The sequence below is a fragment of the Thalassophryne amazonica genome, chromosome 1 (genome assembly GCF_902500255.1).
Source record: "Thalassophryne amazonica chromosome 1, fThaAma1.1, whole genome shotgun sequence".
In the NCBI taxonomy this organism is placed as follows: domain Eukaryota; kingdom Metazoa; phylum Chordata; class Actinopteri; order Batrachoidiformes; family Batrachoididae; genus Thalassophryne; species Thalassophryne amazonica.
The window spans coordinates 12,376,836-12,392,142 of NC_047103.1; the positions used below are offsets into that span (position 1 = coordinate 12,376,836).

Below are 15,307 nucleotides of genomic sequence, written 5' to 3' on the forward strand. Positions count from 1 at the left end.
CCACACCCACCTCAAATAAGGCCTCCATACACGACTATCATAGAATGAAATGATTGCAAATAAACTGTGTACATCCACAAAGTAATCATCAAAGGCCCTGGACACACCTTAAATACAGCAAAGTACAATAATCACCATGCCGGAAAAATTACCTCACTGCAAAGTTCCTGCCAGAAACCCCTCAAATGTTGGAATTCCTTTCAGCCACACTGACTTATGCAAGGATTATTTTAATAAATATTCATTTTGCTTAAACCGAACAATCTGTGTGGTCTCCTGATTATATCTTGAGCCCTTTCAGCCAAATGGTCTTGATGCATCAAATCACTACTCAACAACCCTCTCTGTCCTCTTCCACCAACCAACTGTGGTGGAAGAGGACAGAGGCATCAAAACGACTTTGGAACATCACTTTCACCCCCGTCTGTACTTGTGAAGAATGCAGTCAACTAAACAAAGTCCCAGTTACAGTAGTGTTCAGAATAATAGTAGTGCTGTGTGACTAAAAAGATTAATCCAGGATTTGAATATATTTCTTATTGTTACATGGGAAACAAGGTACCAGTAGATTCAGTAGATTCTCACAAATCCAACAAGACCAAGCATTCATGATATGCACACTCTTAAGGCTATGAAATTGGGCTATTAGTAAAAAAAAAGTAGAAAAGAAGGTGTTCACAATAATAGTAGTGTGGCAGTCAGTGAGTTTGTCAATTTTGTGGAACAAACAAGTGTGAATCAGGTGTCCCCTATTTAAGGATGAAGCCAGCACCTGTTGAACATGCTTTTCTCTTTGAAAGCCTGAGGAAAATGGGACGTTCAAGACATTGTTCAGAAGAACAGCGTTGTTTGATTAAAAAGTTGATTGGAGAGGGGAAAACTTATAAGCAGGTGGAAAAAATTATAGGCTGTTCATCTACAATGATCTCCAATGCTTTAAAATTGACAAAAAAAAACAGAGATGCGTGGAAGAAAACAGAAAACAACCATCAAAATGGATAGAATAATAACCAGAATGGCAAAAGCTCACCCACTGATCAGCTCCAGGATGATCAAAGACAGTCTGGAGTTACCTGTAAGTGCTGTGACAGTTAGAAGACGCCTGTGTGAAGCTAATTTATTTGCAAGAATCCCCCGCAAAGTCCCTCTGTTAAATAAAAGACATGTGCAGAAGAGGTTACAATTTGCCAAAGAACACATCAACTGGCCTAAAGAGAAATGGAGGAATAGCTTTTGGGCTGATGAGAGTAAAACTGTTCTTTTTGGGTCCAAGGACCGCAGACAGTTTGTGAGACAACCCCCAAACTCTGAATTCAAGCCACAGTTCACAGTGAAGACAGTGAAGCATGGTGGTGCAAGCATCATGATATGGGCATGTTTCTCCTACTATGGTGGTGGGCCTATATATCGCATACCAGGTATCATGGATCAGTTTGGATATGTCAAAATACTTGAAGAGGTCATGTTGCCTTATGCTGAAGAGGACATGCCCTTGAAATGGGTGTTTCAACAAGACAATGACCCCAAGCACACTAGTAAATGAGCAAAATCTTGGTTCCAAACCAACAAAATTAATGCCTTGCAGATGTGACGAAATCATAAAAAAATGTGGTTATACAACTAAATACTAGTTTAGTGAATCACAGGATTGCTAAAAAAGCAGTTTGAACATAATAGTTTTGAGTTTGTAGCGTCCACAGCAGATGCTATTATTATTATTATTATGATGATGCTACTATTATTTCTACTTTTTTACTAATAGCCCAATTTCATAGCCTTAAGAGTGTGCATATCATGAATGCTTGGTCTTGTTGGATTTGTGAGAATCTACTGAATCTACTGGTACCTTGTTTCCCATGTAATAAGAAATATACTCAAAACCTGGATTAATATTTTTAGTCACATAGCACTACTATTATTCTGAACACTACTGTAGATCTTATCTCACTGCACAGCACTGAAGTGACACACTGTACCGCACGCTGTTTAAACCTGCTGTGCTGCAGCCCTCTCTAGTCAAGAAGCTCCAGATCCTGGAGAGAAACAATGGGGAGGATGGTGTTGGGCTCCTCATCATCAGGATCTTGTCTTCTGTGACTTCTGCAGCAGCGTCATTATGTGTTCCACTGGAGGTCTCCAAGTTGCTCTAATATGAGCCTCTCAACAGCTGTAAAAAAAAAAAAAAAATACAGCGAGAAAACAATAACTACTTATTATCCAGTAGTTTACTGACATCAACAAAAGATGCTACCAAATGAACCTGTGTAGTTATCAGCGGCAGCTCGGGCTGCGGAGAAGGTCTTACACCTACAAATAGCAAAAACAGAAAGGCGTTAACCAAAATAAGAGTTCCTGCTTTTGTTATTAAATCAAAACATCACAGCCATAAGAATAAAACAGATGTTAACTACACCCCAACTCAGAGGATCCCCAGTGCAGCGAAACGTGTATGCAGAGTGTGTGAGAGACAGCAGCCCTGATTGATTGACACGTCCTGAGTGTGTGTGCTGTTCTCCCTTTCGTACTGTGTGTATCTGTACGTCTTTGATGTCAGCTGACTTTCAGTCTGAACTTTTCTCCATCCTTAACTCTTGACATGCATGGATGCCAGGCAGTGTGTGTTTACTGGCTTACAGTCAGGGTCAGGAAGAGTTCAGTCCTTCACCGTCATCCACCTCATCTGGCTGCCAATCAACTGTTGCCACTTAAAGATTAAATAGGTGATCACACTATTAACACTCATAAATCATAATAAGATAAACTGTTGTAGGTGGACTAAGCAATTGCAAACTGTGGTTTATTTTCTTTGTGTGTGTCTGTGATTTGTGCGAAATACATTTTTTTGTGCAAAATAAATTAAATTCATTCAGTTCATGGGCAGCATGGTGGATTAGTGGTTATCAGTGTTATCTCACAGCAAGAAGGTCATGGGATCGATTCCCGCCTGTGGTCTTTCTGTGTGACGTTTGCATGTTCTTTGCTCCGGTTTCCTACCACATCCAAAGACATGCAGGTTAGGTGAACTGCAGCATCGACTACTGGCCGACCGATCAGTCTGAAACAAAGCCTGATGTACAATCTAAAGCTGATATTGCCGAGATGTACGTCTGCTGTCTGGGTAGTAACTGAATCTTGTGTTTGTAAATCTTAACTTTGGACAGATGACATATTTCCTGCACTTTAATTAGCACATTGACTTATATTTCAAAGCACTTTATGTCAGAAATACACTACATTATCATCTACAGTCACCAGGTGGCATCATCTCCACATGTGACAACTGAACACCGTTCCTGTTCACTGGTCTGAATGAAGTGCACGCACTGGGTCTTTGACAGCAAACTTCTACCCGGCACTCAACGCTTGAATTTTGTGGGACAGCCACCACCACAACAGAGAACAAGGACTAGGCTAGGTTAAGGCTAGATGTATATTTGGTAATTTTAAAAAGTTTATTTACATTTAGTGATGTAAATGTGTACACATTTAGCTCCGATATTGTCTGTTCAGTGGCAACAAGAAGCAATTGTGCCTCGTACAATAACATTCAGTACCCCGTTAGCTTCTCCTCACTAACAGTGTGTTAGCATTATATATAAATAATGCACAGATTAAAATCATTTTGCTTCTTGTTACATGAAGCAGTAACACCATGTTACAAAAATATATACACCTTAGAGACCGATGTGGCTTCTATGCCCCCCCAACCCTTTGTGACACTTTTTTTTAATATAAGAGGTGACTAAAATACTCTGGGGTGACATATAATCTGGAAAATACAGCAGAACATGTATTTAGTTACTCACCTCAGAATTCAAGAAGGAAGTCTTCTCAGCCTACTTTTCAGCAGCTCAAGTGTGAGCCTCTCATTCTCACATCTTCTCTTCCACTCCTCTGCCATGTTCATCAGCTCCTCCTCTCTTTCCCATTGCTGTTGCCTCTTTTTCTCCTCTACTTTTTTCTGCTCCTCTTCATATGTCAGTGTCAGTTTAGCTTCTCTTTGCCTCCATTGTTCTTTTTTTATTTCAGCTCCTGCAGCTCCCTCACCCTTTCATTCAGCGTAAACAGCTAAAGACAGAGAATATAAAAGGAGAGCGGTGACATTCTGTGAAACCGGTCTCAACATCAACCGATAATCATATACACGTAAGCATCTGCAGCAGCTGAATGTTGCCCTTCAGTTTGGTGATGCAGAGGTACGGCTCATCATGTTGTCTTTCTGGATCTGCTGCAGACAAAACAGCTCCTCCTGCAGGCTCACCGGCTGGTCTCTGCCTTCCAACACCTGTGACACAAAAAACAAACACGAATAAAGTTCAAGTGAATCAGTTTACTCCGATGATGATTACTGATCCACGGTTACATGCAATCACATGCAATTATCACAAGATGCCAAATCAGAGCAATCAGAGGCTGCAGACTAGATTCATGTTAATAAAGATTAGCAAAATGTTAGACAAAATTCATCTGCATCATTTCATCCAGATTTGCAGAGTGGTTAATCAGGATATATATTAAAATCAAGAACCCCGATCCAGATGCCTTGGCCATTATGAAACCTTACCTGCAGTAAAATGTCCAAGAGGAAAGAGCGATCACTGCACTGAACAATAACAAATCACTCTAATCTGCACCTTTCAATTTTTTTGTGCAATATCTGTAAACCATGTGCAATTTTACTCTGCAATATGATTCCACAGTTGTATAAAATTCTCATTTTACATTCTACTTGGTCCACATTTAATTTTATTTTATTTTGCCTTATGTTTATATTAGTTGTACATATACTCTAAATAATTTACTGTTAAATTTCACTATCTTTTATATTGGCTAAAAATTACTCGCACCACGGAAAGCACCTTTTTGAAGTTGCACTCAAATCTCGTTGTAATGCAAATTACAATGACAATAAAGGCTATTCTGATTCAGATTCAGATTCAGAAGTGTAATATCACTGAAGATAGAAGCCATAATATCAAATGTAACTTACCTCAAACTAAGTAAATAAATAAAAATAAACTGGAAACTCCAAACAAATAGGGACACTCAAACAATGCAAACCTCCAGAAACAAGCGACGTGGCCTTCAACGACATGAACAAACCAATATTTCAACCCGTCCAACTATATAAACTACACCCCAGCACTGCAATCGATTTACAAACATTGCTATTATACATAACGTGTTTGATTTCTTTCTTGCCCACGTTTCATTGTTCTGTCACATTTCATAAGTACCAATCAGCCTATTTTGAGTAACTGTTGTGGCAAACAAACAGACGATCAAATCCATAACCTCTGTGGCAGAAAATGAATCACCTCTGACCCAAAGACCATCAAATGTACAGATTCTGGGTTCCTGAGGTCTGGGGTTGGGAACCAATGCTAGGAAACTAGTGAAGGGATTTAAGAATGGTGGCCATGTGATCCCATACTAGCAGACACATACTGAAATCTAAACCTGGCAGGTTTCAGAGCCGGAAGTGTCAGAATTCCAACACCATCCTCTGTCGGCAGATGGACATAATGGCTGGCAGAAGAATATGCACTCTGAGTGCTCCTGTAAACCAAATACTCTGGGCTTTGAAGTGTTGAACATATCCACTTACGCTCCAAAACATTCAAACGGACATTCATTTTGATTCTCATGGACTAAGTTGGTCTGGAATATAATCAGGTTATTTGATAATTAAAGTTAATTTATTGCAAGCCTATTTTCATGATTAACTTCTGTATTAATCACCTTTAACAAGGCTGTGTGGCTGCTGTGTCAGCACATGTGAGCAGACGTCCAGTTAAACAGAAAAAAAAAAAAAACAAGCCAGGGTGTGTGTGTGTGTGTGTGTGTGTGTGTGTGTGTGTGGGGGGGGGGGGGGGGGGGGTCCACATTTGTTGAAAATATGATTAACAGAACAAGCTGCAGTTACTCCACTCGCTTCTCTGAGGCTCTGTAATCACACAAACCGCTAATTAGTGGTGGTGCAAATGAGTCAACTCACAAGCAGCAGAAACAAACAATAAGTCAACACACATAAACAACCAACAAGCCCAGGTTCACCGCAGACGCAGTGTGCATTTCTGCCGGCGTGTGTGTGTGTGTTTATGTGCGTCTTAACCGTAAGCCGCAGCAGACAGTAAAACAGCAGTGGGTATAATTTAGTGACACCCTGTAAGGAGGTGTGGGAAGGCCGTAAAAAAAAAAAAAGCCCTCTGCCTTTTAATCCCAGCCGGCAACGCCATGTTTGTTACCCAGGGCCCTGAGATATGCTGGTAATTCATCACACGCGCCCCAGCCTCCTGTTAAACCTGGCTGCACACAGAGAGCTCCCAGCACAGCTGCCAAAGCAATATTGTAAAAGAATGACTTCCCCACCTCTCAGACAGGGTTCTGAACAGTAACAAGCACAGAGCAACCCCCCCCCCCAAAAAAAAACAAACACCGCCTTTAAAAGTCACTTCATGTCAGTCTTACAACTTTATCTTGCCTTTTTCAAAACCAAAGGTGAAGTAATTTCTGCCAAAACAGACATAATATGGTTGCCTTATTTTTAAGATTTTTGTTTTTATTAAAGTAGAGACAATATCCGAAGTGAGAACCTTCAGAACAAATATCAATATTAAATCTGAAATCTGAGCCGCAACAAATGACTTCTGCTATCATTAACCTGTCTATTGCTATTATCATTAACATGAGGACTCAAATAAGTTGAGTATGAGTTACCACTCACAATTATAAAAAATCAAAATTAACATCTTCAGTTGTTTTGTGCAAAACCTCAAATTTGAGAAGGTGCTACCATAAATATTCCCGAAATGGCATTATGGATGAAGAGACAACAATGACAGAGGGCGCAAGTAAACAGACTGCTTTGTTTGAATGTTTACTTGATGTCTCAAAATGCAGAGGATGGATTTTGATTCAGTTTTGTAGTCAGGGACAATATGAATACATCTGAAGCAGACTTAGTTACACTTAAAAAAAAAATCTCTCCTGTGATCGCTTCCTTTATCCTTTTACATCTTCCTCTTATGACATCACAAAGGTCTATACAGTGCTGCAGAGACTTATACAACAGTTTATATTTTTCCGTGCCTTTTCCTGAGATGACATTTGGTGGTTCCTGTACCACCAAAGGTACAGGAAGGTACACTTTCCATTATCATATCTACACTGCTTTCTTTATTGATGACATATTTTTAAATGTTATATAATTAATTACTGATGATAAATTCAAAGCCTGTACCGTTAAAACATACATATCTTTAGGGGGTCATAAATGACCCTCCATAACTTTGTTATTCTTGCCACACCAATGTTACAATTCCTATTAAAAAAAAAAAAAAAAAATCAGAGAAACTGTAGGATAAGTAGATTGACAAATTCATGATCTGACATTTTTCTGATTAAAAATATCACAATGGCAAATAAATATTTGGCTGGAGTCACAAATGCCCCCACTTGGTCATGCAAAGGTTCAAGAAGAGATGATGGGGATGTGCAATAATGAAGAGAAACCAGGACAAGTAGTTACCTCTTTCTTTAGGTGTGAATTCACTTTGAGTGTTTTCTCCAAACCAGTGTTCATGTCTTTGGTTTCTACCTGGATTTTAAGGTCTTTTGACTGCTGTAATCTGGGCCAAATAACCAGAAGTAGAGCAAAACTGTTGATCATCAACAATTTACTTAACAAATGCAATTTAACACAGTGTGAATTACAGTGACAATACTAAAAGTTGTAACAGTAATTAATACAATCAAAAGAATCACATGGAATTCATATCACTTTGTTGCATTAGTTAGCACAGATACATTGGTACAAAGATGGATTAAAACCAATACACGATGGGAAACTAAACAGTCTTCTATTCTTATTATCTTAAAGTCACTTAAAAAAAGAAAAATACACCATGAAAAAATACAACTGAAGAAAATATGCATGATTACTGGTGACATAGCCATTGCCTAATAAGCTTACAACTGACTGAATTTCTGTTAAAAAAAATGCTAATACTCCAGGAATTATAATTTATTCAGTAAAATTTTAACAGTTGAATTATCTTAATACTTTTCTTGTAGAGCCTTAAAAAGCAAAGAACTCAAGCTTTTCCAAATGTACTAGTTATAGTACTGCAAGGAAGCCTGAAATAATGCAGGAAAGTCTGAATTGACCGATCTCACATACAGTCTAAATGAATTTGTAGATGAAAGAGTGACTGAATTTGAAATGACTGGAAATTATTTGGACTCTGTGTCCCTTTATTTTGTAATGGGATGAAAAAAATGTAAATATATGTTGGAAACTACTAATTAAACATACCAAAGTTAAAAACTGCAAAAATGTACTTCATATATCTAGTTTGAATACATTATGCATCACAACAATACTGTACACAATATCACAGCTCTGCATGTGATTGTAGTATGCGGCAAATATTGTATTAACTAAGGATTGTATTAAAGATTCTATTGTAAATGGGTTAATGCTGATAAATATATTTTTATCGAACATTTGATACACGTGTGCAACTTCAATAATGGCATAGACGTGTGTTTTCCTTGAACTGTATTTAAATTTTTAGTTCCATCACTTGTGACAGGTGGCACTGAAGCTGAAATCCTTGGTGTCAATGCTGTTTCCAGGTACACCAAACAAAGTTTATTTAACAGGAGTTATTAAACAATTCCAAATATATTTTATGCAATTTCAGTTCATTTACTAGAATAGCAAATAAAAGTAAGAAAGTCAGTTGCTTTCCATCTTGACTGAAACATCAAATTTGCTTCCTTTTTTTTTTTTACATTTATCTTTTTTCCCTAATGCACCAAGCAATCATATACACACAAAAAAATTTAATCCAGGAAAAACACAAGGTGTCTCAAACTGCAGTAAGAATACTGGTAAATGAAAAATTTTAGCTTCCACTTATGTTACATATGAGGACCAGCTCAATTTAAACGGAAGCTTGTATCTGGCGCTGATATTTCCTGTTGCCCTTATTTTTAAATGCAGCAAATGATGGCACAGTCTGGAGAAGAAAAAAGTTACCAGTTGAGGGCTTCATAATATGAATTTAGAAATATGCAGTACGGAAATACCAGACACCTATTCAAAAATATAACAGGCTGAACACCGTTAAAGCGTATTTAAATATTTATATGATGCATTTTAAACGAGTTGAGAAACATGCATTTCTCACCTTATGTGTCTGAAGCAACGTATGATTAATAAAACGTTTTAATTCTAAAGTAGCAAATGGATGCTGATCCTGGTAAAATGTGTGTTTGGTGACAGCATCAGCTGTTGATATATGTATGCATTTCCCAGCAGTGAAAATATGTCAACTCTGCCCCGACACCCTTCTGAGTCACCAGTGACAGCTGTCATACAACCAAGATGGGAAAAAGTAAGAAAAAAAATGGGGAAAAAAATAAAAATCACAGTGTGGTGCCGCTCACATTCCTGCACATAATTTCATATATTTACAAGCCTCATGAGATGAGTTATTCTGATGAAACTTTGCACAGATTAAAAAATGTTAAACTCACTTTTGATCAAGTGTGTCTGCACATTCAGAAAGCAGGAAAGGTTTGATAAAAGTGACACACAAGTGGTTAGAGAGCGCTGAGAGTTAAATCTTTCACTTCTGGAAGGAAAAAAGAAAAATAATCTTTTCAGTCAAATAAACCCAAAGCCACAGAGGGAAGTGAGAAGTGTTAGATTATAGTCTGTGTCTGTCTGTGGAAAACAATCAGAAACTGTGCTGTGGCACCATTAATTCACTTTTTTATACTGACTAACTGACATCACTTTACTGAGGGATTCTTTCTTCAAATAAAGTGCATCAGAAGAGAACTCATTCCCTGAAGATGTGCATTGATTTGATAAAACCATCAACACATTTCAATCTCCAACTTCACCAAAGGATAAAACCTTCCTCAGTGGTACTATAAAACTATTTAAATGGAAGGAAGAAGCTTGCTCTCAATATTAACAAAAAAGTCACAAGCTACATCTTAAGAGTGTTGCTGCTCTTCTCTTATAACAACGCAAACTGTATCCATCTGTAAATGGAGCAACTATGCTTTTTCTTTGATGAATACAGCTCTTTTAAAACCAGTTGTTGCAGAAGTCAGTAACTGTGGAATCCACATTTCAACCTGGAGTGCGCAAAAGAATGACCGTTCATTTTGCTATCATGCTAACATTAGCATGTCTTATTGGCTAAATAACGGTCACATATTTACATAAGTAGTACATCTTAACAATGCAGTGAAGTAATGCTAAAGGTGTTGTCACAACTGACTAGTAATGAACTGAAACAATTTGTCCAGTGCCAAATATCGCTTACCCTGTCGGTCTCCAGTGGATTTGGGGCTCTGATAAACGGATGATGTCACATTTTCAATGGCGACACACACACGTTGGGGGCAGCCAGATTTGAGTGGAACTCGCCGCAGTATAAATGTGGCTAGAATAGGCACAAAATAGATAGAATAGGGATCACGATGCCATACTTCCTCACTATGTCCGTGTGCTAACAGCATCCTCTCCACTGTGCCAGTGTTCAGTGTGGTTGCAATGGTGAGGACAGTAAACAATGTTCTTTCTCTGTGGTCCCTTCTCACCAAGAGAATCCGCCAAATGCGCTCTGATGTCCAGAAAAAAAAGCATACAACTGTGTTTTTCTTCAATCTCACCTTTGGTAAATTAACAGCCGTGCTTCATGTTGATGCGGCTGGAACTGTCCTCTCTCCCCTGGTGCTGAATTCACACCCTGCACTGGAGCTTTGGCCGATCAGAAGCCTAGTTTGAAACATCAGACAACCACAAGATATGAATGCATGAGTATCATAGAAGTAATAAGGAAGTTGTTATGAAGGCAGGACTGCATTGTAGTTATATTAGGATGCAGTACTTAGTCTGACCACTAGGTGGCGCGGCCGTTTTAAGAGCAGAGAACAGTGCACAGAGTTATTCAGTGTTACCTGTGCATCAGAGGTGGTTGCATGTCCCCTCAGCAATAAGTTGTGTGTTATTGTGTGCGTCCTTGAGATAGGTGGGTGTCATTGTTGGGTTCAGTGTGCTATGTGAACGGTTTAGGTCATTCTGGGGTGTGTAATCTGTGTTTATACCTATGTTAGCTTTAGTGCTAATGCTAAGCTATTCTCCATTTTCTCCATGTACCTTTTAATATTATTTAGACATAGTTTTGGGGGTTTCTGACGTGTAAAGTTGATTTATGTATAGAAGTAGTAATTATGTACGTTTATGAGTGTTTTGGGATGTATATGAGTGTTGCTTGTTTTATTATTAGCTAATAGCCCATTAGTAGTGGAGGCTATGAGGCCTACCCCCTTTCCAAATGGCCGTAAAGTGCCTGAACTTTATTATTATTGGTTTAGAGTTTTATTATTATATTCTTGCATTACCATTAGAACATTTTGTGATGTTATATCATTTATGTACAGGTTGTAATTTATATTATATTTCTAATATTCTGTTTATTTCTTTGTTTACAGAACCACACACCTACACATGCATATATCCTGTAACAAGCTACAATAAATACAGTCAAGATTAATCCAGCTTCATCCTTGTATTTTGACTGATGCGCACTCCGCGATCACACCTCTACTGAACCAGACACAGTAGCAAACCTCCAAAACAGAAGTAGAGGACAAAACGGTAAACAAATGTGCAACCACCAGCAAAGCCCTCAGTCTCATGTCTGCTCAAAGTTTTAAGCACGCACAAAACTTTCCAATGGCCTTGTCGGAGATCAGCTGACAAGGAACGCATTTCAGAAATAAGAAAAGTACAAAACAGAAACAGATACAAACACATCAAAATTTTGTATACGTTACTCATATGTTTCCTTAACCCATCATAGTCTGACAGACACTTAAGAAGCACATTATCATTTGGTTACTAACATTTCCACACTTTCAGACAGAACCACCCCCAAAAGGCAATTAGATCAGCGGTCAAGGGACTAGTATTTGGTTGAATCAGTCAGTAACATTAGCTTGGGCCACTTTTTTTGTTGTTAAATTTTGGAATGAAGTTACAAAATGTAAAAAAAAAAAAAAAAAAGCAAACTGCTTATACCACAAAGGTTTAGGGAAGGGTGCAGTAGGTAATCCAGTCTACTGGCTGACTGAATGACTCCAATTCTGAATCAGAATAATAAAAATACAACAACTTTTGCATGAGTCAAAACTGAAAGCAACTGAAAGTTTGAAGCAATCACTGCAATACAAATTCAGTTAGAATGTGCAAGTACAGTTACGAAAATCACTTTTCTCATATAGAGTTATTTAAAGACAAAGTTAGTGGATTCAGTTTCCAAAATCAGTTTTCACCACAAAATGCCAAAGTAATTCCTGATACAAGATAGCGACCAAAAATAATCACAGCAATAAGCGTGATGTCCACTCTAGTCTTTTCCCCCAACCTATAATCATGCCAATAGTTAGTTATGCAAGTAGGACAGGCTTGCAGCATTGTCATCAAGAAGTAAATGTTATCTTCCCCCACCCCTTTGACTGAAGCTGCCCCAAAATTGAACACATTTTTCTTGATAGTTCTTGAACAAACATGATTAATGCCACCAACCTCGTATGTTTTTCGCAGTTGCCATGTTAATGTAGCAATGCTACACAACTCAGGACTATGTCAAGAATACATTTTGTTGGATTCCACAACTTTTTGATGGGTCTGGTGGAAAACAAACACAAAAGTTCATAAGATGCTTTTGAGAGGAAAGGCTCAGATCTGAACTCGAAAGAAGTTAAAAATTAAAAAGGTTTTGTAACAGGAAAAACTATGATCAATTTCACCTTTATTTTCACCTGAACAATGAAGGGGCTTCACAGTGTTCACATGCATACATAGTGTGTAATACCACAAACAATAACCAAATATAACATCTCCATGGCAATATATATATATATTTATATATATAGATATATATATAAATGGACTGCATTTATATAGCGCTTTTCCATCTGCATCAGACGCTCAAAGCGCTTTACAATTATGCCTCAGATTCACCCCGATGTCAGGGTGCTGCCACACAAGGTGCTCACTACACACCGGGAGCAATAGGAGATTAAAGGCCTTGCCCAAGGGCCCTTAGTGATTTTCCAGTCAGGCGGGGATTTGAACCCATGATCTTCTGGACTCAAACCCAACACCTTAACCTCTAGACCATCACCTCCCCCAATATATATATATATATTTAAATATGCATATACAAGCCTTAATATCAAACCAAAAAACAAAAGAAAAAAAAACATAAGATGGGTTAACCCTGCATTATTTCTATGTTTCCAGTTTACTATTAATGCAGAATATGTTGCTGCATTTGTTACAATGGGTAACATACTTTAACAATAAATACAACAATATGTAACATGATATCGATATATGCAATGATTCAAACAGCAAAATGATTTATGTCTGTGTATTTTACATCAGGAGTATGTGTTTTGCTATGCTGCTGTATAAAAATGCAAAACAAATGACATGATGTCAAAGCAACAGATGAACACCAAATTCATATTTACAGCTGCTAAGTGTTGTTATGATTACTGCATCGAGAGAGCAGGGCAACCCAAGTGTGTGTCACCCTAAGTGTGTGTGATATTTACGCAGGCTCTCGATTTCTCAAGCTGTCACTCAAACCTATTAGGCAAGGCTAACAAAATTAGTCATGAATATGCAGTAATAACATGCAAATTGCCAGCCCTTCCCCGTGCCCCGTGTCTGCCCTGAGGGCTTTAGACATAAACCAAATCCTTTCTACATCATTACAGCAAGGCATGAGAATTATATGCACGTGCATGTAGCCTGACACACATGCACAATCATACACGTGCACACAGGTGCCCTCTCCAAATGCCTGAGTTAAACTGCACCAACCACTTTGCTGTTGGAGCCCATGCTGGTTTTGTGCATCCATCTTCCAGCACAGCAAGTGAACAACATGCAGTTTTCAGTGCACTAAAAACTAGAGTCCGGTAGATGGATTTTTTTTTTTTCTTTGGTGGGGAGTGGTGGGGGCAATACAGATACAGGTAATAGTGAGTACAAAAAACTGCAATACCAATAGAGTTGATTTTTTAAAATAGTGTTTTAAAAAAGTAATTGAAGCTCAATATCCTTAAAATAGTTTTTTTTTTTTTCTTACACACAAATGCATTGGGAACATTGCACATTCTATTAAAAATGAAAACATGAAGAAAGATTTATCCTTTGTTATTACTTTACAGAAAGTGAAGAAAAACTGCATTTTTTTCTTTCTATGAAAATGCAAGTGTCAAACAGATGGACTTTATTTAAAGATGAAGGCAGCAAATGTTGTACATGCTGGTTGTCGTGCATTTCTGTCTGAAAATCTGAGTAAAACGGGTCGTTTCACACATTGTTCAGAAGAACAGCGTACTTTGATTAAAAAGTTGATTGGAGAGGGAAACCATATAAAGAAATGCAGAAAATGATAGGCTGTTCATAACATGAACTCAAATGTTTTCAAATGGCAACAGAAACCAGGAAAATACGGAAGAATACGGAAAACTGCCATTCAAATTTATCAAAGAACAGACAGTCGTTACCATTCAAAGACTCAGCCAATGATCAGCTCGAGGGTTATCAAAGAAGGTCTAAAGTTACCTGTGAGTACTGAAACAAGTAGAAAACACTTATGTGAAGCCAAGCTATGGCCAAAAAGCCCCGGCAAAGTCCCACTGCTGAAAAAATTCTGTGTGCTGAAGAGGTTATAATTTGCCAGAGAACACACTGACTGGCCTAAAGAGCAATGGCGCAACATTTTGTGGATTGATGAAAGAATGTTCTTTTTGGGTCTCTGGGTTGTAGACAATTTGTCAGACGACCCCCCAAAACTGAATTGAAACCACAGTACACTGTGAAGACAGTGAAGCATGGTGGAGCAAGCATCATGATATGGGGATGTTTCTCATACTGTGATGTCGGGCCTATTTAGTGCATACCGGGGATCCGTTTGAAAACATCAAAATACTTGAAGAGGTCATGTTGCCTTATGCCAAAGAGGAAATGCCTTTCAAAACGGGTGTTTCAACAAGACAACGACCCCAAACACAACAGCAAGTGAGCACCATCTTGGTTCCAGACCAACAAGATTAATTTTATGGAGTGGCCAGCCCAAACCCAGGACCTTAATCCAATAAAACAAAAAAACAAAAAAACCTGAGGGGTGATATCAAAAATACTGTTTCTGAGGCAAAGCCAAGAAATGCAGAGGAACTGTGGGATGTAGTCCAGTCA

The 15,307-nt window shown here is 38.2% G+C and overlaps 1 long non-coding RNA gene across 1 annotated transcript; it reads left to right on the plus strand.

Annotated features, from left to right (window-relative positions):
• Positions 1 to 453: 453 nt before the first annotated feature.
• On the plus strand, positions 454 to 15,012 carry LOC117518990. The gene is made up of 4 exons (XR_004563133.1): positions 454 to 464; positions 699 to 705; positions 9,036 to 9,041; positions 14,776 to 15,012. It is a non-coding gene; the product is annotated as an uncharacterized LOC117518990 (long non-coding RNA).
• Positions 15,013 to 15,307: the final 295 nt, after the last annotated feature.